Genomic DNA, 23464 nt, shown 5'->3' on the forward strand with positions numbered 1-23464 from the left:
TTAAGACTTCTAGAAGTCTAGGTTGAATTGTCCTTAAACCCGTTCCTCCTCCTCCACAGATCCTCTGTGCTGTGCTCTAGTCTGCGTGGTCAACCATCCTGTAAGTCACTGACTTTCTTCATAGTCTTTTTCAAGTGAGGGCCTGACCATGTGTAAAATATCTTATGAAGAGGATGATTAGGGCTACCAGTTCTCATCTCCACATCCTGGCAATAAGCACGTTAACCACTGCAGAACTAAATGTATGGTTTCAGAAAAAATGTTCCGATGTTTAATGGTTTCTTCTAGACTGAACAGTTTTATTCTTCAAATAAGTCTATATAATAAAATCTGCTTAAAGCTGACTCCTAATATAGTTCATGGTATTTTATAATTTATAATAAAACTTTTAATAGAAGTTATAACATTGCAAACTGTAACAAATATCACCTAATTAGAAGTTATAAGTTATTTCATGGTGTTATTTGAAATTTCATATATTTTCAATTCAAACTATCATTATGAAGGTTTTACAAAAAGTCTTTTAACAAAAATAATTCATTATAAAATACAGAACATGGATTAAAATTAATTTTAGCCAACTTGCATTTTTGAAACACTATGAATTTTCTTTTTTTTTTTTTAAGATTTTATTTTATTTTTTTCCTTTTTTCTCCCCAAAGCCCCCCAGTACATAGTTGGTTTGATGAGCAGTGCCATGTCTGCGCCCAGGATTTGAACCAATGAAACACTGGGCCGCCTGCAGCGGAGCGCACGAATTTAACCACTCGGCCATGGGGCCAGCCCCTGAATTTTCTTTTTTAATAATTACAAAAATAATTCATGTTCACTGTAAAAATTCAAGTAATAGCTAAGTATATAAAGCAAAAAGTACAAGTGCCTCCTCCCTCCTGCTCACTCTCCATTCCCTAGGAGTACACACCATTTACAATTTAGTGTATGTATTCTTCCACATAAACTGTGTGTACAGAATGTATGCACACCATAAATAGGGAAACACATATGTTCTTCTGTTACTTCCTCTTTTTTAAAACTCAACTATGTATCGGGAGCTATTCTTTCTATTGCCTTGCCTTACTGGCCTTTTGCTATAAAATTAAGACCTGGAAAACTTGACAATATAGAAAGCGCTCTTCTTTTTCTTTTTTATGAGGAGAAATCTTCTAGGTTCAATGAACTCAACTTGTAATCACATGAACACTGTCTAGAAATTCTCACGTCTGAGATATTAACAACAAGAGTATCTCCCAATGTTTCAACTTTTTCATCTTACTTAACTTTCTGAATTAGGAGGGTAGACTGTTGAAAGAAAAACAAACGAACAACAGAAACAAATGGATGCCTCTGCCTGTGCCTGTCTTTTTAGTCAATTTAAGATTTAGTGAAGACAGACACATTTCAATTGCCCCTTTACCATGGAATCCCACATCATGGTACTGCACACTCAAATCTCGCGTGAAAACAGCATTAAGAAGAAGAACTGTGTCTTGTACTTTGGCAGTTGTACTTTAACACCTCCTATACAGCCTACAGGAATTATAAACACATTGGTATCACACATTATATTACATTTAAAATGTGTATAGAAATCATTTTTGGAAAATAACATCTGCTTAACAAATGTGAACATATTAGCACATTTTATTACTAACATTGAGCATGTTAGAACATTTTGCTCTCCTAAAACAACTTTACCATGAAGTTTTTCTTTCAGAAAATTTACCAGGGAACTTTTTGCCACTTAAATTCTCTAAGTTTAGGGACTCCTTGGCATAGATGCATTATATTTTATGAATCACTTAAGCTGATTTCATTAACGATTGCCTGTGTCAAGTTCAAGCAGAAATATGTACATGTTACTATTAAGTCTTTAAACTGATAAAAACAGATACTATACTTGATCTTAGTCAAAAGGCCCAGAAGCGATTATTAAGTCTTTAAAAACCCTGGAGACAGAAGGAACTACTAGCTGATGATAAGCCTAGGATGTACTTTGAAACACAAGTTCTCCCTCTCACACTAGCTGTCTCAGCCAATACACAATTTGCTGGGGCATGCTGTATCTTAATCAATACAAAGACATAATTACAAAAAAGGGAAAAGTAAAGCTTGAATGGAACATGAATTCAAATGAATTATACAGAGCTGTGCTGTCCAGCCACTAGCCACATCTGGCCACTTTAATTAAATCGAAAATTCAGTTCCTCGGTTGCACTTGTTGAATTTCAAGTGTTCAATAGCTGGTGGCTACTGTATTGGATGGCCAGATAAAGACTATTTCCATCACTGCAGGAAGTTTTCGTGACCGCACTGACATATGCCTGTATAGAAAGATACCCATGTTATATTTCGAAACTGGGGTTCTCCGGTTTTACTGGTGCTAAGAGCAACAACACCAACATTTTGCTGAGCATTTAATTCTCACAACCATTCCATGAGGTAAGTCCTACATGTTCACAACCCTTTATCGAAAAAAGTACCTTAAGAAGAGATCTGTTTCAGAATTCAGAATTTTTTGGAGTTTACAAAGAAAACACCCTCACTGGAATCTGAAGCAATACTCTATAATCAAATATTACTATTTCTGTAGCAAAACATATGAATAGTCACACTACTTAAGCAGGATAAATAAAGATTGCAAATAGCCTCACATCAGTTTAGATCAAGTTCTTCTTCCAGATGAATTGCAGAAAAACCCTGGGTTTTCCGAGTTTGGGGTTTGGGGAATTGTAGACCTGTGTGATTATCACCATTTTTCAGATGAAGAGTCAGGTGCCGTTCTGAACATAAACAGCCTAACAGCTTAACTCCAGTCTCCCAAATTGACTTCATCATCTACCCCAAATTGATGACAACTTTGGAGTCAGGAGGTTCCAGTTGCTATCTTTAATTATACCATAACTAGCCATTTGATCTTCCCTGGGCAAGCCTTTACCTCTTTCTGGTCTCTATAAAATCCTCTGTTGGCCCACACGAACTTGAAGGCCCAACTAATTTTTATTTTCAAGATTCTACGTTTCACATTGTTTTTCCTCAAAGATACAGACATATTACCAGAAATATCTTCTCATAGACAACTGTCTTTCATTTGGCTGGTCACTGACATATTATAGGTAAACTGGCACAAAGACAACACTGTTTCCAGGCTGCTATAAACTGGAAATATTTTCTTCCTTATCATCCAACATTTATAGATTTAAAAGGGGTTTATGTTAAGTCCTACATTATACCAGTAGAGACAGATGAAGGTAAGCCATTATGAGGATAGAATCTCTGGCTGGTTTAATCAACCCAGTGGAAACTCTTCTCTTGGGTCACTTTTTAAAATGTTTAGCCAGCTCTAGGATCTAACTCACAGGCTCTTTTTTTTTCTTTGCCAAATAGATTGCTTTGTCCAACGTTTGTAACATGCCCTTGGTCTCCTGAAGTAGGCTCACTTTTTACCGACTCTACAAGCTAATAAAAATAAGCATACAGCTGTTTCAAAAATGTCTGAAGGTTTCCACTGCTGATAACGCTGGGCAGGAAGAAGGCCTTGCCCACAGCTCTCTCTATCCTCTTTGCCCACAACAAGAACTGGAATAAGATTCATCAGCATTTCAGAAGTACACAGAGATCCTAAGATTTTACTACAGGAATTGAGATTGGGATTGGGGCTCTGGGGTAAGACTAGGATCGGGGAGGCAAGGAGGGAAAGGTGTTCCAAGGAAAAGGGTGGGTAGTCTGGCCACGTCTATGAAATCAAAGCCCAGAGATCTTATTTCAGACTCTCCCAAAAAATCAATAGAAATGTGTCGGCCCTCAGACTCTCCTACTGAAGTGTCTGTTTCCAGAGACTCTGGACGCACACGAAAGACAAGAACTACTCTACACTCTGAAATAAAGGAATTCTTACTGAAATGCAAAAAGAAACTAAATACATGCATTTGAGACATGCCAAAATCACGTTAGTCAAATGTACAGAAAACTTGAAGACTTTGCCAAGTGATACATTAGTATAGATCAGCTGTTGAGTTGAAATATTTTATATGGTCATTACGAAAACCACTGATTCTTTAACTACACTCCCTCAAGCCTTAACAGATGAAGACAGAGAGCTACCAGAAAGTTCTCTCATATATAAGACTATATCTATCCCCTAAGATTTTTAGAATCATGCAGGATTTTAGTAACTGCTCTATAGTCAAACATCTATTTCTAGCTGCTTTACCAGCAAGTGCTTATAACACATATCCTGCTAAAAATCATGCCAAACAGAGACACAGAGAGTACTGTTCTATAACGTGTTCTATGTGTCAGCCTTCCAGCTATACAATGAAAGCATTCTTGTCCACCCAACAAACCAAGCAACTACTATTCCAACCCTGCACAGAAATCGCTCTATACCAGCACTTCGCAAACTTTTTGGTCTTGAGATCATTTATACTCTTAAAATTGAGGACCCCCTAAGAGCTTTTGTTCCTGTGGGTTATAGCTATTGATCCTTACCACATTAGAAATTAAAACTGAGAAAAGTTACCATTCTTTTACATTTTTGCAAAACTCTTTAACATCTGGCTTAAATAAAAAAATTCTCCTATCTGCTTCTGCACTCAATCTGTTGCCATACATTGCTCTGCTTGAACTCTATGGGGAAAAAAATCTGGCCTTACACAGATACGTAGTTGGAAAAGGGTGAGATATTTTAATAATCTTTTCAGATTTTTGAAGATATTCTTCTTTGATACTACCCTAAAATTCAACAAGTGGTAATTTCTTAAAGGTTAGTTGCAGGGTGGAATCTGAAAGCATATCAATAATCTTTTTAAAAATTATTTACATTAAAATCCAATGGACTATGTTGTACTTTGAAGGGATTTTTTTACCCGTGAAAGATTCTGTAACATCATGCTTTGGTCATGTGGAAGGTATTGGTTCACTGAGTTATTCAGCTCTTCTAGAAGTTGGCACATTTAATTATATAATTTCTGAAAACATTTGTTAATATCAGTTCTGAGGCTAATGATAATGGATACAAATTTTCCAAAATTCTAATTTTCACTTAAAGGGTTAAATTTTATCACTGGCAAAAACTCTTTTTTTCCCTTCAAGTGACAGGCTCACTTTATTCATTTTTGAGAATCTATCTGTCTGCCAAATACCCAAATGCGAATAACTCTAGTTTGTCCACTAGTCATTCTTCAAGCAAAGCTGATGTTTCAAGAAAAAACTAGCTAGTTCAACTAGCATCTCAAATGACTGCACAAGTGTTTTTCTCAAGAAAACCAATGGTACTTTAAACTTAATCTTTATATGCAAGATACAAAAAGTGAATTAAGTCAGTGACTTAAGAAGGTTACAATCTACCATGCAAGGAGGCAGAACATAATATTTTAATAGAGAAAGTGCTTTGGGAAGTGCTATGGGTTGCCACACACCAGGAGTAGGCAACCTATGGCCTACTGCTATTGCAATAAACGCAGCCGAACTCATTCATTCAGGTATTGCTTATGTCTGTTCTAGCAGTTCACTGGCAGAGCTGAGTAGTTGTGACAGAGACCGTATGGTTCACAAAGCCCAAACTATTTACTATCTGGCCCTCTACAGAAAAAGCTGGCTGACCTTTGCTGTATACTGTTGTAACTGCACAAGGGCACCTGGCCCAGAGGGTCATCGAGTGTTAAAACACAGTCCAGCCTTTCCTCCTGGGGGATGCATCTCCACACTGTGGGCAACAGGTTGGTAAGCAGAACCTTGAGTCCTAGTGGGTTGATGCAGCCATCTGATGGGAGGGGCATCTTTTCCTTTCACAAATGTGATATTTATGAGCCCGAGCCTATCTGGCTAGGGAGACACTATTTTCTATCTTGCACAAAAGGGAGCGTGTGTGTGTGTACAGGCTAGCAATAATCATGAATATCTCCGAGTCACACCATGAAGATAGGGTGGATTTCCATTATTAAAATATCTTTGAATTAGAAACAAAGAATCTTCATTCTTCATATCCCTTCATTAGCACCAAACAGTTTACGGAAAGAACATATATGAGAAGTACTATTAATATTTTACATTTTACCAAGCTAGTACAGTGAAAAAGTAATTACTTCCATCAGAAATACAAAATCTCATGACTGAGCAAATTCCTATGAAAGAAAGGCAGTGAAGATGATCTGGAGTCATTTTGTGTTTTCAGACACATTTTATTTCCTGGAGGATAAGAAAGGATTTGCAGGGATTTCAGTCAAACAGAAAGAAGACTCCACATTGAAGACTTCCATGGCAATACGCTTCAATTCTCTCTTGAGTTACTCTCTTAGGTCCTCATACTACAATTTCAAAACATGTGCATTTTTTTTTTTTGTGACGTGAGCATACATCCAGCAACATAATTGCGATTCCTGAGTTAAAACACCAGCAGCCAAAAATAGCTCTAGATTGGCTGTAACAGACATATTTATAAGGCAAGGGAAAAACTAGGCAATTAGTTTCCTCAAAGTACAAAGGTACAGCTGGAATAAAGTGTTTTATGCATTTTCATTTGACCGAGGGACTCATTTTCAGAAAAGAAAATTATAATGAAGTTTTTGAAGACATTTTTGTATCACTATCCAAGACTGTTTTAGAACTTAAACTAAATAAATTTCCTTAAAAATGTGCAAAAATTTATGTTAACATGCTGGTCAGGATTAATATTTCATAAAGGAACTGTTCCTGAATACTAAATACTCTCTCAGGATATGTGGCCAGAAAACTTAGTGAGGCCTAGGTATACACTCAAAACAAGAGAAAGCAGTTAACTGGAACAGACACTTGTATACTCATGTTCATAGCAGCATTATTCACAACAGCCTAAAGATGGAAGCAACCAAAGTGTCCATCAATGGATGATGGGATAAACAAAAAGTGGTACATATACAAGGAAATATTATGCAGCCTTAAAAAGGAAGGAAATGGTAATATATGCTACCACATGGACGAACTCTGAAAACATCACTGCTAAGTGAAATAAGCTACACACAAAAGAACAAATAGTGAATGAATCCACTTATATATGAGTGACTTGGAATAGGACAACTCATAGAGACAGAAAGTAGAATAGAGGCTGCCAGGGGCTGGGAGGGGGTGGAATGGAGAATTATTATTTAATGGGTACAGAGTTTCTGTTTGGGATGATGAAAAAGGTCTGGAAATGGATAGTAGTGATGGTATGGTTGCCTAACAACATAAGTGGATGTGCTTTATGGCACCAAATTGTATACTTACAAATGGTTAAACTGGTATATTTTATGCTATGTTTATTTTACCACAATAAATTTTTTTTTTAAAAAAAGGGGATTTTTTTAACATTGCTCTTCAAAACCTGATTGTTATAGCAAACTGATTTTCACCATATCAGTCTCATTAAAAGATTATTCTCTGCCATTTAGTGCTGATAATAGCTTTAGAAATAATTCTAGAAACAAAGTCTTGAAAGCATCCATAAGACTCCCGAATCTGAACTTTAAGAAGAAAATTTCCAATGACTTATAAAAATGGAAGCGACGGGCTGACATTTAGTTATTTCCTAGTAGCTGACCTCTCCCAGTGACACATCTATTTTTGTGGACAAGCAAAAAGGAACCTAACAATTTAAGTCACAGTGCTTCCATTACTTTTATCAAGATAAACCAGAGAAGTTCAAAAGGGATGTTCCAGAACAAGGGGAGTTTCTAAGACTGACCGAATTTCAGTAACAAATCTCCAATGCCTGTGGGGTACTTCTACCGGCATATACTACGGTCACCTCAAACTCAACACATCTAAAACCAAACAGATCTCCCCATCATCTTGCAATGACTCTATTTAAATTAGCACTCTGCTAGGTCCTGGCACTCCAAGATAAAGACCTACCCCTACCACCCACCAAGAATTGTCTAACAGGGAGACAGAGAAGTAAACAGGCTATCACACGCCATGATTGGAGAAGGTGTAGCGCAGGTGTAGGTGTTCAGCTTGGAGGCCTATGTAAAAGTAGGGCCTACTGAGAGATTACACATAGTCAAGTAGTTCACTTGGGCTAGATACAAGAGAGCAAGAGCTAGAATATATTCCCACAAAAGCATCTAGGTGTGTGTTGGGGGATGAGGGGTAGTGAAAAGAAGAAAGGCCAGAAAGGTTAATAAGGCCAGTTCCTAAAAGGCTGTCCAAACTTCCAGGCACTCAGGCTGTATTTGCCGTCTCCTCTGGTGTCCTCGTGACACAATCTGGCTTCTGCCCGCAATACTCTATGGAATGTGCTCTCCCCAAGATCAGCAACAATCTTGGTCCTTCATCTAATCAACACTTCAGTCAATATTTTACTTGACACACCCCCTCTGACCCTTTGCAGGATCTGACAACAGTGACCACTTAAATTTTCTTGAAACAATTTTATCCCAACTTCCAAGATATTCTCCTGGATTTCTTCCTATCCCTCTGGCTCCAAACTTTCTTAGTCTCCTTTTCCTCTGCCCATCAGGGCTGTGTCACCAGTTCTCCTCACTTTTTACTCCACACATTTTCTCTAGGTGATACCGTCCACTGTCAAGTCTTCAGTTACCATCCAGATAGGCTGATGATTCCCTCCTCAAGTAATAACAATCTTTTATTGAGTAGTGTGGTAAGTGCTGTTTTAAATGCTTTACTTTATTATCCCTCTTTTACAGATGAAGTTACTGAAACACAGTGAGGTGAATCAACCTTTTTCTTTTTACTACAGTCATTGTGTTTGGTATAATTCACTCTACCATGAGGAAATTTAAAAGAATAGCATGGAAAACTGTTATAAGAAGCAGCAGGCTGAAGACCAATATATATGTAATCCCACTTCTATTAAAAATGGGACTCACTATTTCACATTTCTGCATTATTTGCATTTTCAAATAACATAAAAAATTTTTTAAATTGTGTTTAGGATCATCATGGACATGTTAAGAAAAAGATAAAGAATTGTTTGTGATTTCTCATTTGGCTATGTTTTTCATTTATTTTTAACTAAATGCTACAAGCTTATGTTCTACAGTTAAATGTAACATCCCATCTAGTAGAATTTATTTTCAAAGAGCCAAATTTAAAGATTTTCTTAAACTTTTAAAAGCACCAACATTACAATTACACATATATTTCAAGATTTATTTAGTCACATAATCAGGTCAATTGAGATCTTGATTCAGCACTAAATGCTACTTGCAAGTAAATGTTAGTTATCTCGTTACTGACACTGCTTTTCACATAGGAAACAGGAGCAAACTTCCACACCTTAACTCATTTGAAAAGACAACTTAAAAAAACTTAAGCGGCTACTGTAATGCATTTTTAGAAAGTTTAGTTTATTCAATCCAAAATAATCAAGTTTTATTAAAGTAACAAGTGAAAAGTTATATATCAAGCCAGTTAATTATTTAGGTTGAAAAAAACAATTGTAATACACTGAAAAAAAAGTTGTAACAAAAGCAGTCCCCAATTCAGCGAACTGAATTTGCAGATGAAATATTCAGGAGTAATATTTTCTGTGGGTTATAAAATATTAAATAGCATCTATTTATTGAGCACCTTAAAGAATTTGGTTTGGGAGAGGGAAAAGAGAATAGAGGAGGAGAGAGAAATCGAAAAGGAGTAAAAGTCACTATAATCCTCTGGGAAGAGGGTATATAGGGAGAATAATATCAATAAGAGCAAGTTTCTCTGGTCTCACAGGAGAGTGAAATTCCAGAGAGACTAAGTGAAAGATGAGCTCTGTTTAGTGAATAGGCTAAAATATGGTGTACTAGGATTCTAAGTTTGTCAGTAGGATTTTTTTTTTTTGAGGAAGATTAGCCCTGAGCTAACATCTGCCGCCAATCCTCCTTTTTTTGCCGAGGAAGACTGGCCCTGAGCTAACATCTGTGCCTATCTTCCTCTCCTTTAAATGCAGGCCACCAGCCACAGCATGGCTTGACAAGTGATGCGTAGGTCCACACCCGGGATCAGAACCAGCAAGCTCTGGGCCACTGAAACAGAATGTGCCAACTTAACCGCTGTACCACCGGCCAGCCCCTGTCAGTAGGATTTCATCTGCTGGAGTTTTTTTTTTTTTTTCTTTTGAGGAAGATTAGCCCTGAGCTAACATCTGCTGCCAATCCTCTTTTCTGCTGAGCAAGACTGGCCCTGAGCTAACATCTGTGCCTATCTTCCTCTATTTTTTTATATGTGGGACGCCTACCACAGCATGGCTTGCCAAGTGGTGCCATGTCCACACCCGGGATCTGAACCAGCGAACCCTGGGCTGCGGAAGCAGAACATGCACACTTAACTGCTGCACCACTGGGCTGGTCCCCTAAGTGGACTAAAATCATAAAAATGATACAGTAATATTTTTGGAAAATCAATCAAGTAGAAATCTTCAATGTAGATGGAGGTACAGAAGAGACTGCAATCAAGGAGATCAAGTAGGACTCTAACAATAATCTAGGCATGAGGTGATAAAGCCTAGATTAGTAAGAAGTGGAAAAAGAGGACGAATACAGTTACAAACTATATTTTGAACGAAGAACCAATGAGATCTGGTGACACACCAGGCAAAGGGAATGAAAGAAGGACAAGAGTCAAAATTTCTCTAAGTACGACAAACACTGACCTGAGTACCTAGCCTGCTGACAGTGGTGGACACCTGACTGGGCACCAAAATCCTGTCGGGCACCTCTTATATGTAGCAGAGGCGGTTGCCAAGTCACAACCCAAGGTAGAACCCTCTGGACACAGACCATCTCCACCTGGCCCAATGCTTACCTAATCAACAAGCCCCAACAGCACCAGCACCAGCCATCAGAATACCCACACACTTGACCTTCCTAATAAGGAGTTGAGATGCTCTGCTGTCTTTTGACTTTAAAAGCCCCATCCCATTTCCCCTCCTTCAACCTCATCTCTCAGAGCCTAGACTCCATGCTGGACTGGGTTCACTCTTTGACAGTAAGACCACTCCACTCAGCATTTAATCTTTGGTTTCATTTGTCCTAAATAGCTAGCAAAATGGAAATTAGGAGTTACTACAGGGAGAGCTTAGAGCTGAGAAAAATGATCATTTTGCGACGTAACAAAGAAGAGTTAAATGCTGAGTACACGTGCTGAGCAAACTGGGGCAGTAAGATGCTAAGAAATTTGCCCGAAGTTATACAGATAGAAACAGAATGCTAACATGGTCAGTATGGCTCCAAAGGTCCACAATTCTAACCATCACACCATATTACCTCTCAATATATGCAGAAGAGCATGAAGGTTGAGATTAGCCATTTGGTTTGATTAAGAGATAGAGCAGTTTCAATAGAATGGCGGGCAGAGAGACAACAGAAGAAGTGGGTCCCCCTCATTGCCTGAGGAAATCTAGCAGTAGAAGACAGAAATGAAACTGAATAGTAATGTGGAAGATAAACAGGGGGACTTGGTTTATTCTTTTTTTTAAGATAGGGGAGGTCTATGCCACTCAGAATACAGGAAAAATAGAAGTTCATAAGAGAAGGTAAGATTAAGGATAATCAGAGGAGGGAAATGATTATGTGGTCAAGATTCTAGAGAAGACATGAAAGAAGGGGTAGCTTTAGGGAGGAGAAACAACACCTTCTCTACTGAGACCAGAAAGGTCAGAGAAACAATAATGGGCTGAAATAGAGATGAGGTTTTGTCAAAGCACTTACACCAGAAGGTCTCAGTCTTCTCCATATGATAGGATGTAGGCTTAGTTATTCAGTATGAAGTGAAGAAGGTATGATGGGTTCAAAGACAAGAGCGGGTTTGGAAGTATCTCAAGCTGAAAGTTCCTTAAATTCAAAGCTTGGTTTTGTAAGATAAATTAATCACCTACTTTTATAAAACTCATGTTAGAAATTCTTTATGTTAAGTGAATATACAAAAAGGGACACTTGAATTCTCTTCAAAGAATAATGAATATCTAAGTACTGTGGAAGTCAGCAAGGTAAAGATGCCAAAGAAAGACATCAAGAGTTGAGTGAGGTGAACTGTGGAAGGTTTCCCAGAAGCCTGGTTGAAAAAAGGGAGGTATTTTAAGCAGAAGAGATGGCATATATAAGGGTAAGAAGATGGCAATGCACCAAATTAGCTGGACTTGAGGAGGATAAAGACCTAATAAAATAATGGGAACTGGGTTAATGAAAACGTGGAGTGGAGAGACAAGTGCCTTGTGAGGTGGTACAGAGCATTTAAGAGGACAGGCTCTGCAGTCAGACATCCGGGGTTCAAGTCTCGACTCTGTCCTTCACCAACTGTGTGACCTTGGGCAAGTTAGTTAACCTTCCCAGTCTTCAATGTTGTCATTTGGAAAATGAGGGTGATGATATTATCATTCATCTCACAGAGTTAAGCGCCCAATGAAGTTATCTGGTAGATGGAGTGTTAACATAAGTTACTGCTCAGGAGAATCACTACAAATTCTTCAGCTAAGGGATGATGAAACGAGAAGAGTCAGGAAAATTATTTTACTAATTCTACAGGAGGTAAGAGCTAACATTTCCTAAAGGTCTAGCTTATTCTGAATAACTTTGTTCTCTAACCCTCTTTACCACCCTAAGAAACAGTTAACTTTTATTATCTCTAATTTACCTATGAGTAAACTAAGGAATAGAGAAGTGAAATATCTTGCTCAAGGTTACAAAGTCAGTAAGTGATAGAGTTGGATTCAAATCCAGACAGTTTGAGTCCAGAAGCTCTAAAGTACTCTGTTTATTCTGAATACCTGTCACTTTGGATTTCCCAAATAAAGGCTTCCCTCTATTAGTGCAAATAATCAAGGACTGACTGCAGATACAATTATTTGTCATCTTCTAGCAGACAAATCAAGGTCAGCCCCAGGGCCCTGTTCTTTCCCCAGAGACCCCAAGCTATGCAGAGTCACTGTAGTGACTTAGGGATGCTGACATTAGAGAGGTGGGGAAGAAATGTGAACTCCCATTGAGGTTGAACTCTTCTTATCTCCCACTGGGATATGTGCTCCCATTTGCCTACTCAGTCCCTCATCCTCCTTCACTTCTACCTGTACGACTACACTTTCAAGTGCTAACGTTTTTGTTTCAATTTGATTACCCCAATTTATTTAACTGGATTTTATCTGAATTCGACATTACTACAGAGAATGAGGAAAAGGCATACCTACACTTAGTGTAAGTCCACAATGGAAAAACACAGACAGTTTGTCTTAAAACTAAATTGGAGTTAATTCATTAATTTGCCTCCAAATTATTAGTAAAGTGCAAGGTTTCCAAATAATATATTCAAAAGCAAAAGCTTATAGCGTTCTGAAAGTTTTGACATTACCTTTTATTCTATTTCCAATCTATTTTTATAGTGAATCTAAGACTAGGGGTGCTGAGACTGACTTCAGAATTTGAGTAAGGTTCTAGTAACAGCATGTTAAAAATGGCCAACATTTATCAACTCATTGTAAAAGGCAATTTATGGTGTAGCATTCACTCGATAAAAGTCAAGTCCCCCAACTCCCATAAAAAGCTTTGTTGCTGTTCTCCTGATATTATAAACACATGTTTACTCTAAGGTGATATTTGACTTGGACTTTCCTAACCCCTTCCCACCCTCATCTGGAAAGCAGCCCAACTTCTACTCCTGAGCTCGCATAGCACAACCCCTTGTAGAGAAAAATGCAGTGTCTACTTCACAACTGCCTTGATTACACTGAGGATTTAGTGACTCACAGGGAACAGAAATGGTAAGACAGAACTTTAATAAAATCAGTCACAGCTGGGCTAATGTCTGAAGACAAAAATCAGGGTAATAACAGGAAAATATTTGGCAAACTTCAATATCTTTCCAAAAAAACCCCTTTTAAATAGTGTTTTCCAAATCAGATTCTATACGACAAAAGTTTCCTACGTAATTTAATTGATCTGAATGACTAAAAGCAGTGATGGACAAGAAGGTTTTGACTACTGGGTTTTTTTTGTTTTTGTTTTTGTTTTAAGAACTTCCTAAAGCTCATAACACAAAACTTATCCTCTGCTCCTTTTTTCCTTAAAGCACCCAACGGGTTTTATGTTCCATAGCACGCTCTTTGGGAAGCTCTGCTCTAAAAGAAGGAATCTTTTTTCCAACACAAAGCCAGGTAAAAACCTGGTCACTAACTCTTGATTCAGAAACTAAACACAAATAATAACTACGATAATAACAGCAAATAACATTTGTTAAGCATTTATTATGTGCTAAGTATCATTATATGATACTTTGATTTCATTATTTAATTCTCATTACCACTCTGAGATAGGTAACTTTTATTATCCCTAATTTAAAATGATGAAACTGATAAGCAGACAGGTGTTCAATAATTTGTTCAATGTTATAAAGCTAGTAGGTGACAGAGTCTGGATTCAAATCCAGACAGCATGAGCTCAGAGCTCTAAAGTACTCTGTGCTAAATATCTCCAAAAAGACACTCGGCTGTCTGGAGAGGACTCTGCCATCCTTAGCAATAACAAGAATATTTAATATCTTGTTTTCTCAGAGATGTACACAAAGAATCAATGACTGAGGTCTTCAGCTGGAATTAATCTACTTTCACTCCTCTAAAAAAGACTCAGATCAAACAACTACTGCCCAGGACTCCAGGAGTGGGGAAAAAAACCCCAATATAAAAGATACTATTAGAAACTGAAACAAGAATGAGAAGCCTTGGTTGATTTTACTTATGAATTTTCTAATGAATTTTTTAATATTGACAAAAAGTAAGACATTCATAAGATGAATGTCAAAATTTGAAAGTCACACTAAGAAAAGACTATTTTTAGTTGGTAGCTATAAAGGGTGCTGGACTCTATTCTATAGTTGGAGACTTCTGCCACTTGTGAGAATATTTTCAAAGGAAACTTGGTTTAGTAAGAGTCAAATTCTTGTTTAGAGTTTACATTACAGTGTTTTAAAAGCTTGAGTTACGCAGCTTTTTCCAAACTTTCAGTTTTCCTCTACACACGGGTGCCACAAACACTCAAACAAATGTTACCTGGCTGCCCATAAATAATAAACATGACAAAAACCTATAAAAGGGGGGTAATTCTTTAAAAAGTATCTAAACAAAACCCTATCCGAAAGGCCTGCGAGACCAAGAAATAAAGCTGCTGTTATAATAACAATAACAATAGCTAATACTTTTGGGGCTCTTACTATGGTTAGACACTGTTCTAGCTGTTTACATCTAACTCATTTCACTTTCACAACACCCCTATGAGGAAGGCACTATTATTATCAGCTCTAGAGATGAAGATACGGAAGCTCAGAGAGATGAACTAATTTGCCCAAGGAAGAAGCAGAGCTAGCATGCCAATCCAGGCAGTCTGGCTCCAGATCCAGAAGTCATACTCTAAACCATTCCACTGTACTCCTCCTCAACTTTGCTTGTTCCCCCAACCTCAGACCAGATCATTAAGTTGCATCACGGATCAAAATGTGCCTTCTAAGAGCTAAGAGTAAACGAAGTACACATGGATCATTTTCTAGGATAGGCCATATCCTAGACCATAAAAACAACTTAAAAGGACTGAAATCATACAAAATATGTTCTCGAACTACAATGGAATTCAATTAGAAATCACCTACAGAAAGAAATCTGTGAAATCCCCAAATATTTGGAACTTAACATACTTTTAAATAATCCATGGATCAAAATAAGAGATCACATGGGATATTAAAAAATATCATGAACTGAATGAAGATGAAAACATAACATATTAGAATATGTGAAATTCAGCTAAAACAGCATTTGGAAGGGAATCTACAGCATTAAATTATTAATGGGAAAAGAAAAAAATTTAAATCAATGATATAAGCTTCCACCTTAAGAAACTAGAAAAAGAAGGGAAATTAAACTCAAAGCAGGTAGAAGGAAATAATATAGAACAGAAATCAATAAAACTGAAAACTACAAAATTTCTTTCTGTAGAAATCAACAAGCTAATCCTAAATTTTTTTTTTTAAAGACTTTATTTTTTTCTTGTTTTCTCCCCAAAGACCCCCGGTACATTGCTGTATATTCTTCATTGTGGGTCCTTCTAGCTGTGGCATGTGGGACGCTGCCCCAGCGTGGCCTGATGAGCAGTGTCATGTCCACGCCCAGGACTCGAACCAACAAAACACTGGGCCGCCTGCAGCGGAGCGCGTGAACTTAACCACTCGGCCACGGGGCCAGCCCCTAATCCTAAAATTTTTATGGGAGCAAAGGAACTAGAATGGCCAAAACAATTCTGGGAAAAAAGTTGGAGAATTTTATGAATAGATATCACTATTTACTATAAAAGTACAGTATTCACAGTGTGGTACTGGTGAAGAATATACATACTATTCTATGGAACAGAACAAAGATTCCAGAAATCCACGAGTTCGTGATCAATTGATTTTTGGCCGATGCCAAGTGGAAAGGAACACTCTTTTTAATTAATAGTGTTTGAACAACTGGACATCCATATGCATAACAAAGAAAAACTTCACACCATATACAAAATAACTCAAAATAGACCATAGACTTAAATGGAAAACTGAAGTCCATAAAGCTTCTGGAAGAGAAAAGAGGAGAAAAAACTTTATGAAAATGGGTTATATGAAACTGCCAAACTGTGGCTAAAGTGACCGTACCATTTTGCATTCCCACTGGCACTGTTTGAAATTTCCAGCAGCTCAACTTCTTTATCAGCACTTGTTACAGTCATTTTTAAAAAAAATTTGAACCATTATAATAGGTATGTAGTTGTATCTCAATGTAAGTTTCAGTTTTCTTTTCCTTAATGACTAATGATGGTTGAGCATCTCTTTGTGTATTTATTTGCCATCTGTATCTCTTCTTTGGTGAAGTGTCTGTTCACATATTTTGCAATTTTTTATATTGGGTTGTCTGTTTTCTTACTGAGTTGGGAGAGTCATTTATATATTCTGGTTAGCAGTCCTTTATATGATACATATTTTGCAGAATTTTCTCCTAGTCCATGGCTTGTCTTTTCATTTTCTTGACAATGTCTTTTAAAGAGCAGAGGTTTTTATTTTTTTAATTATTATTTTTTAAGATTTTATTTTTTCCTTTTTCTCCCCAAAGCCCCCTGGTACATAGTTGTATATTCTTCGTTGTGGGTCCTTCTAGTTGTGGCATGTGGGACGCTGCCTCAGCGTGGTTTGATGAGCAGTGCCATGTCCGCGCCCAGGATTCGAACCAACGAAACAATGGGCCGCCTGCAGCGGAGCACGCGAACTTAACCGCTCGGCCACAGGGCCAGCCCCCTGGAGGTTTTTATTTTGATGAAGTTTGATTTACCAATTTTTCTTTTACGATTTGTGTTTTGTATCTTAACCCATTTTCATAAAGATTTTTCTCCTCTTTTCTCTACTGGCTCTCACCCCCAAGGTAAGCATGCTCCTCTTTTACAAAAGGGAATAATGTGGCCACTGTCTATGGCTCCTTTAATCAGGTCCCACTTACACCCCTCTAGAAGAAATTCCTCCATGATACTATTTCTATATTTCACTCATTATGTCCACTGTTTACCACATTCTTTATGTGAGGGAGAGGTTAGATACTTTGGGAATTCATGTCTCAGCCACCTGTATCTCTGATATAGCTTTCCTTTCCTATTAAGAAGTGTATCACTTTCACTAATAAGCATGTACTTAATACACAAAAACAAAACAAAAACTGCTTTTCATTCCTCCCATCTCCTCACGCAGTCAGTTCCTCTAACGTTCTGCAGCTCCTGATCCTTTGTGCAGAGGCTCTCTATTCTCTCCTTCACATTGGCTATCATTTTAATCTGAGAGTTCGGAAGAAGGAATCTGATAACAAAACAAAAAAGCTACTATGGATTCCCACTGAAAGCTTTTTCTCTGAAGGGAGAGCCAGTCCTGTTTCCTACTGCAGCACTGTCACCTAGAAACCAAAATTCTCAGCTGACATAACATTTCAGGGCTAATCTAATTCCTAGGAAACTACTTGGCACAGTTCAAAACAGAAAAACCAGCAGCAGTATTTGCCTTTATACCACCAAGAATCTGAAATCTCAAACTGTAATTCCTAATAATAAGTACAGCTACTTAGTTTTACTGACCATTTAATATGCATGGGGTGCTGTGCTAAATGCTTTGAATGAATTAGCCTATTTAATACTCAAAATAACCCTGTGACAAAGTTACCATCATTATTTCTATTTTATACACGTAAAGTTAGCATTTAACATTTCTAAAAACAGAAGATATGTCAAACACCAAGTACCTAAAATTTGGTTTGAATGACCAAAATTTAGGCAGTATACTAAGGAATATGACAATTAATCCCCAGAGGATTATGAAAGATTGGTTTTTGCCTTATACTATTATTTTCTGGCTCTAACATTAAAAAAAAAAAATACAGGTGTGTGTCCCCTCTTGAAGAAAACAGGTTATTTGAAAAAGTCACATTTACGTAAATAAAAATGAAAATTATTTTACTTGGAAATCCTCACAATCAAGGAGAGAACTCAAGCTTACCCTCACAATAGTTCAGAGTTCACTTATAATACAGGGAGCTTGTTTCCACACTGTGGTTTCATATCAGAGATCTGAACTTCACAGGAAGCCTCTTTAAAAACGGTGTATTAGAGAGATGTTTTACTGAGCCCTTCCAAAGCATGAGAGCCTACTTTAGATACTACATCAGCACTATGGGGATAGGGTGATAACTCACGGCTCCTAACCTCAAGATTATAATCTAAGCGAGGAGACAAAATGCACATAAATAACTTTTAATGAACCAGAGAGATCTAAATTTCAAAAAAAAGGAACAGACAGCTACAGGAGAGGAGGAAGAGACTACTTCCAATCACACAGGTCAAAATGGCCTCTTCTGAGGAGGTGATATTTGAATTATTCTCGAAGGATAAGCAGGATCTGAATACGTGGAATCCAGTAAGAAGACAACCTTTCAGAAACAAAGGGTAGAATAAGAATGATGGCAATAATGACAGGGAAGTGTGGGGTGTGTTAAGTACTTGGAGCTTACTTGGAGCATGGGACCAGAAAGAAAATAGAGGAAAACAAAGTTGGCCAGATGGCTGGGCAGTGACAGGCAGGCCTTAAAAAAGGGAGAGAGACCAGGAGAAAGCCTAGATGGAAAGCTACTGTAATACTCTAGGAAGAATACCTGAATCAAGACTGATACCAGAAACATTTTAAGAGGGAGAACAAGAGCATTTGGCAGCCGACCTGGTATAGGGGAGCAAGAGAGAAACAGGAATGAAGCTGGGTAAATGAGAGGATGGTATTACAGAACAAAAATATGGAGCAGAGGAGGAGAAACAGATAGACGCATGAGAGTAGGGACAGGGAAAGGAGGGGTTTTTTTCAATGTTGAGTTTCAAGTGACAGAGGACTATTTAAGTGAGATTCACTTTTTTATGTAACTAAACTGGGCTGCAAATGTGGGGCCAGAGCTCAGGACTGAGAGTTCATCTTAACACATACATATGGAAAATGACAGTAAATCTGCATAGCACTGATCTGTGAAGATTCAATAAACATGTGTCAAGGATTAGAAACTTGCATATACATTCTCCTTTAATCCCAATGAGATAAACAGTATTTATCTCACAAGATTACTTATCACCACTTCCTGAAATTATAGTATTTGGCCTATAAATTCTTCTTAGCTAATGAGTTCAGTTAGAACCAGTTTTACGTTAACCACAATCTGGAATGCAGAAACAAAGGAGATCTCACCAAAGATGGAGTTTTAAAAGTCTTGGGTTCATAACAGGCAGCCGAGCTAATTAATATGAGAATCTTTCAGTTCATTTTTACTCCTCGTAGCTCCCTGATCTCTTCAGCACAATTATGTGTGCCAACCAGTTTCAAGCCAACTGTGCTGCGGTTAACAAGAGGGCAGTGGAGTGGTGAGAGGGGCTGAATGGTCTATGAAGTCAGCTCCGTTGTCTCCAACAGGGGTTGAGGGGGGCTGTGAGTGGGGGTGGTCGGAGGGGATTTTGCCCTGTGAAGTACTCTTTGAGAGACTGCCAAGATGACAGATGGGCCACAAACAGCTTCCACATGAACACCTAACATTCAAGAGGTGGGAAGTAAAGAGGAGCATGGACGCTGCCAAAGAAGTTAGAAATGTCTACTAAAACAAAGGGAGATATTTCTTCCCCACTGTCTAGGTGGCAACTTCTTTCTGTAATTTTAAATTCATTCTCCTTTTCTATCAGTGAACAGGGACCAGCTGTATTATTCTTAGTATTAATAGGAAAAGCACTAAATGAAGGTCTTGAACTACTTTGGTTTAACCAAAGACAAAAACTGCTTGTGTTTCCCTTTCTGTAATTCTGTTTCATTAATGAATAATAAAACAAGTGTCCACAACTGTGTACACGCAGTGGGTAAAACGTGTTAAAAATACACAGTAATAAATCTTTCCGATCTTCATATGGAATACGATACATCTTATAAAGTAAGTATAAGCCTCTAACTAATAAGTGAAACATACATTTCGGAATTACAGTATTTTAGAGATGGAAGAGAAACAGTCCACATTTTACAGGGGGGGAAATGAGGTTCAGGTAGCTTAGCTTGTTGTCTGTAATGTTCTCTCCTTGTTTTGAACTTCGAGGTTATCACCTTGGTATTATATATCAGCTATCTGTGTACATCTTATTTGCCCCGTTAGATCACAATCTCCTGGAAAACAGGGACCCTATTCTTTCTTTTAATGATGTCTAACAAATTGTGTCACACAGAGTGAACAGTAAAAGTCTGAAATCGGTTATCACTCAGAAAGGAAGGAAACTCTCAGCCAAATAACATATTGTTCTAAAACAGTGAAAAAATTCATTTCTATATTAGAAACCACAACTATACTTAATCATCCTCATGATTTACTAAAGGCTCTTTAAGCACACAGCCCTCAGTAGCAATAGCTCTTTAGCTCTCTCTCATTCCAAAAATTCTAAGAAAGCTTATTCCTTACAGTGTAACAGATGATCAAGAATTCTTCCAACCAGGGGCCGGCCGGGTGGCGTAGCAGTTAAGTTCGCACGTTCTGCTTCTTGGCGGCGCGGGGTTCGCCGGTTTGGATCCCGGGTGTGGACATGGCACCGCTTGGCAAAAGCCATGCTGTGGTAGGTGTCCCACATATAAAGTAGAGGAAGATGGGCATGGATGTTAGCTCAGAGCCAGTCTTCGTTGGCAAAAAGAGGAGGATTGGCAGTAGTTAGCTCAGGGCTAATCTTCCTCAAAAAAAAAAAAAAAAAGAATTCTTCCAACCAAGTCCAAGAACTAACCTTTGACCCACCCTACTACCACTCTCACAACAAAATGAAGGAAATGTAACATATCATAGTCAAAAAAAAATCTTGAGAGAATTGTTTAGTGGTTACCAGGGGGAAAGGGGTGAGGGGTGGGCACAAAGGGTGAATGGGCGCACCTATATGGTAACTGACAAATAATAACATACAACTGAAATTTCACAATGTCGTAAACTATCATAACCTCAGTTTTTAAAAAATAAATAAAAATACCATTATATTACAAAATTAAAAGATGGGAATTGGTTCATCCCTCAAAAATAAATAAATAAATAATAAATCTTAAGAGAAAAGGCTCTTTTGGTTTCAAATTCTTGGCTGAAACGAGTCTCTTTCCTTCTACAACCTTATTTCCTCTTAAAAGAGCTTTTTTATGAAGTTAAAAATATCTTGAAAAACAATATCCTACCTAAAAGGCTTAATGAAAAGAGGAAAATCTGTACAGTCTCTCAAAGTTAGCATTATAGAAATCTGGAACTACGTATACAAGCCCCTGCTGTTTTAAGATCACAAGAAAACAGCTGGCCTGGGAAGCTAAAAGAGAGGTGAACCATTCCCAACATCTTTTAACAGCCACTTCAAGCAACCACTTGTTCTGCAAATACCACAGACCCCTTGGGAATCCTCAGTTCTGGTCGATAACTTCAACTCTGGCAACTTGCCTTGCAAAGGAACTGTTCTACCTGAAAGAGGCATTAATAGGAGAAAACTATATAATCTTATCATATTCTTTGTAGTTTTTATGGAATTCAAACTAATTCACATTTCAAAATGAAGTATGGTAATACTTACAACACACACTAGATCCAAGCACACACATGAGCCATCATTCCTATATCCCAACTATTTAATCTGGAGCATGCACACTGTCCACAAAGCTGGCCACCAACAATGCCTCCTATCTCTGCACGCACCTGCTGCTCCTCCCAACAAGAGGCAGAGTCTATTTCCCCTCCCCTTGAATCTGGGCTACCTTGGGATTGCTCCAGCCAACAGACTGCTACAGAAGTCAGGCTGTGCCGGTTTTGGGCCTAGGTCTCAAGAGACCTAGCACTTTCCATTTTTGCGTTCTTGGAGCCCTGAGCTGGCATGTAAGCAAGTCCAGGCTCCACTGCTGGAAACTAGAAGCCACGTGGAGAGACAGACCCTGTAGAAGAGACCACATGAGAGAGGCCACGGAAAACAAGCACTCAGACATCCTAATCAAAAGCCAGCATCAAGGCTCCAAACATGTAACAGATCATCTTGGAATTTCCAGTCTAAACAGAGTCCAGCAGCTAACAAGTGGAGCAAAGACAAACCATCCCAGCTGAGCCCCGCCTCAACTGCAGATGCACACAAATCGTGAGCAAATATAGTATTTTTGAAAGGATAAAATTTGGAAATAGCAAACAGTAGTTGCCAGAGGTTAGGGAATGGAGTGAGGATGGCAGGGCAGCACCAAGAGGGAGGTGGGCATGTAGTATCCTTATGAAAGGGCAATATGAGGGTACTTTTGTTGTTAGTCCTGTTTGCTACCTTGTCTATGGTGGTGGATATACAGACAGACACAAGTGATAAAACCGTATAGACCTTAACACACACACACGAGTACAAGTTAAAACTGGTATCAACGCCAATATCCTGGCTGTGATATGACACTACAGATTTGCAAAACTTACCATTGGGAGAAACTGGGCAAAGGGTACATGGGATCTCTCTGTATTTTTTTTTACAACTGAATGTGACTCTACAACATCAATCAAAAATGCCTACTTTAAGCTACTAGGTTTTGAAGCAGGCTGTTATACGGCAAAAAATAACTGATACAGAGTAGTAATATTTTAAAACTTGCTAGCTCAGCTTTATAACAAAATATTAACTGGGTATATAATGGATGTTAACAAGTGCTACTGTTAATAGTATGGTGCATTATTTTTGCCTAGTTTATTTGCATTTCACCAAACAGTTCTCAATTACACGCAATAATTATCCCTTCAACTGGCTAGATAGAAATGGGAGGAGACAAAAGCTAGACATGAAAAAGGTTAACACTGTCAAACACGCTTTTCCCATATTTTAACATCTTTGAAATTGGAGAGTATTTTACAATTGGCAGCAATTTCTTTCTTTCTTAGTGGCACAAAAATAATGGTCCATTTTAAATCAATAGTCTTAGATTT

The 23464-nt window shown here is 38.0% G+C and overlaps 1 protein-coding gene and 1 pseudogene across 4 annotated transcripts in view; both read right to left on the reverse strand.

The window, feature by feature from the left end:
* Positions 1–23464, reverse strand: part of SPPL3 (signal peptide peptidase like 3) — a 121198-nt gene that overhangs the window by 46706 nt on the left and 51028 nt on the right. The window lies entirely within an intron of this gene.
* On the reverse strand, positions 1816–1927 carry LOC123288474 (U2 spliceosomal RNA; annotated as a pseudogene).

The sequence above is a fragment of the Equus asinus genome, chromosome 8, assembly GCF_041296235.1.
Source record: "Equus asinus isolate D_3611 breed Donkey chromosome 8, EquAss-T2T_v2, whole genome shotgun sequence".
Classification (NCBI taxonomy): Eukaryota; Metazoa; Chordata; class Mammalia; order Perissodactyla; family Equidae; genus Equus; species Equus asinus.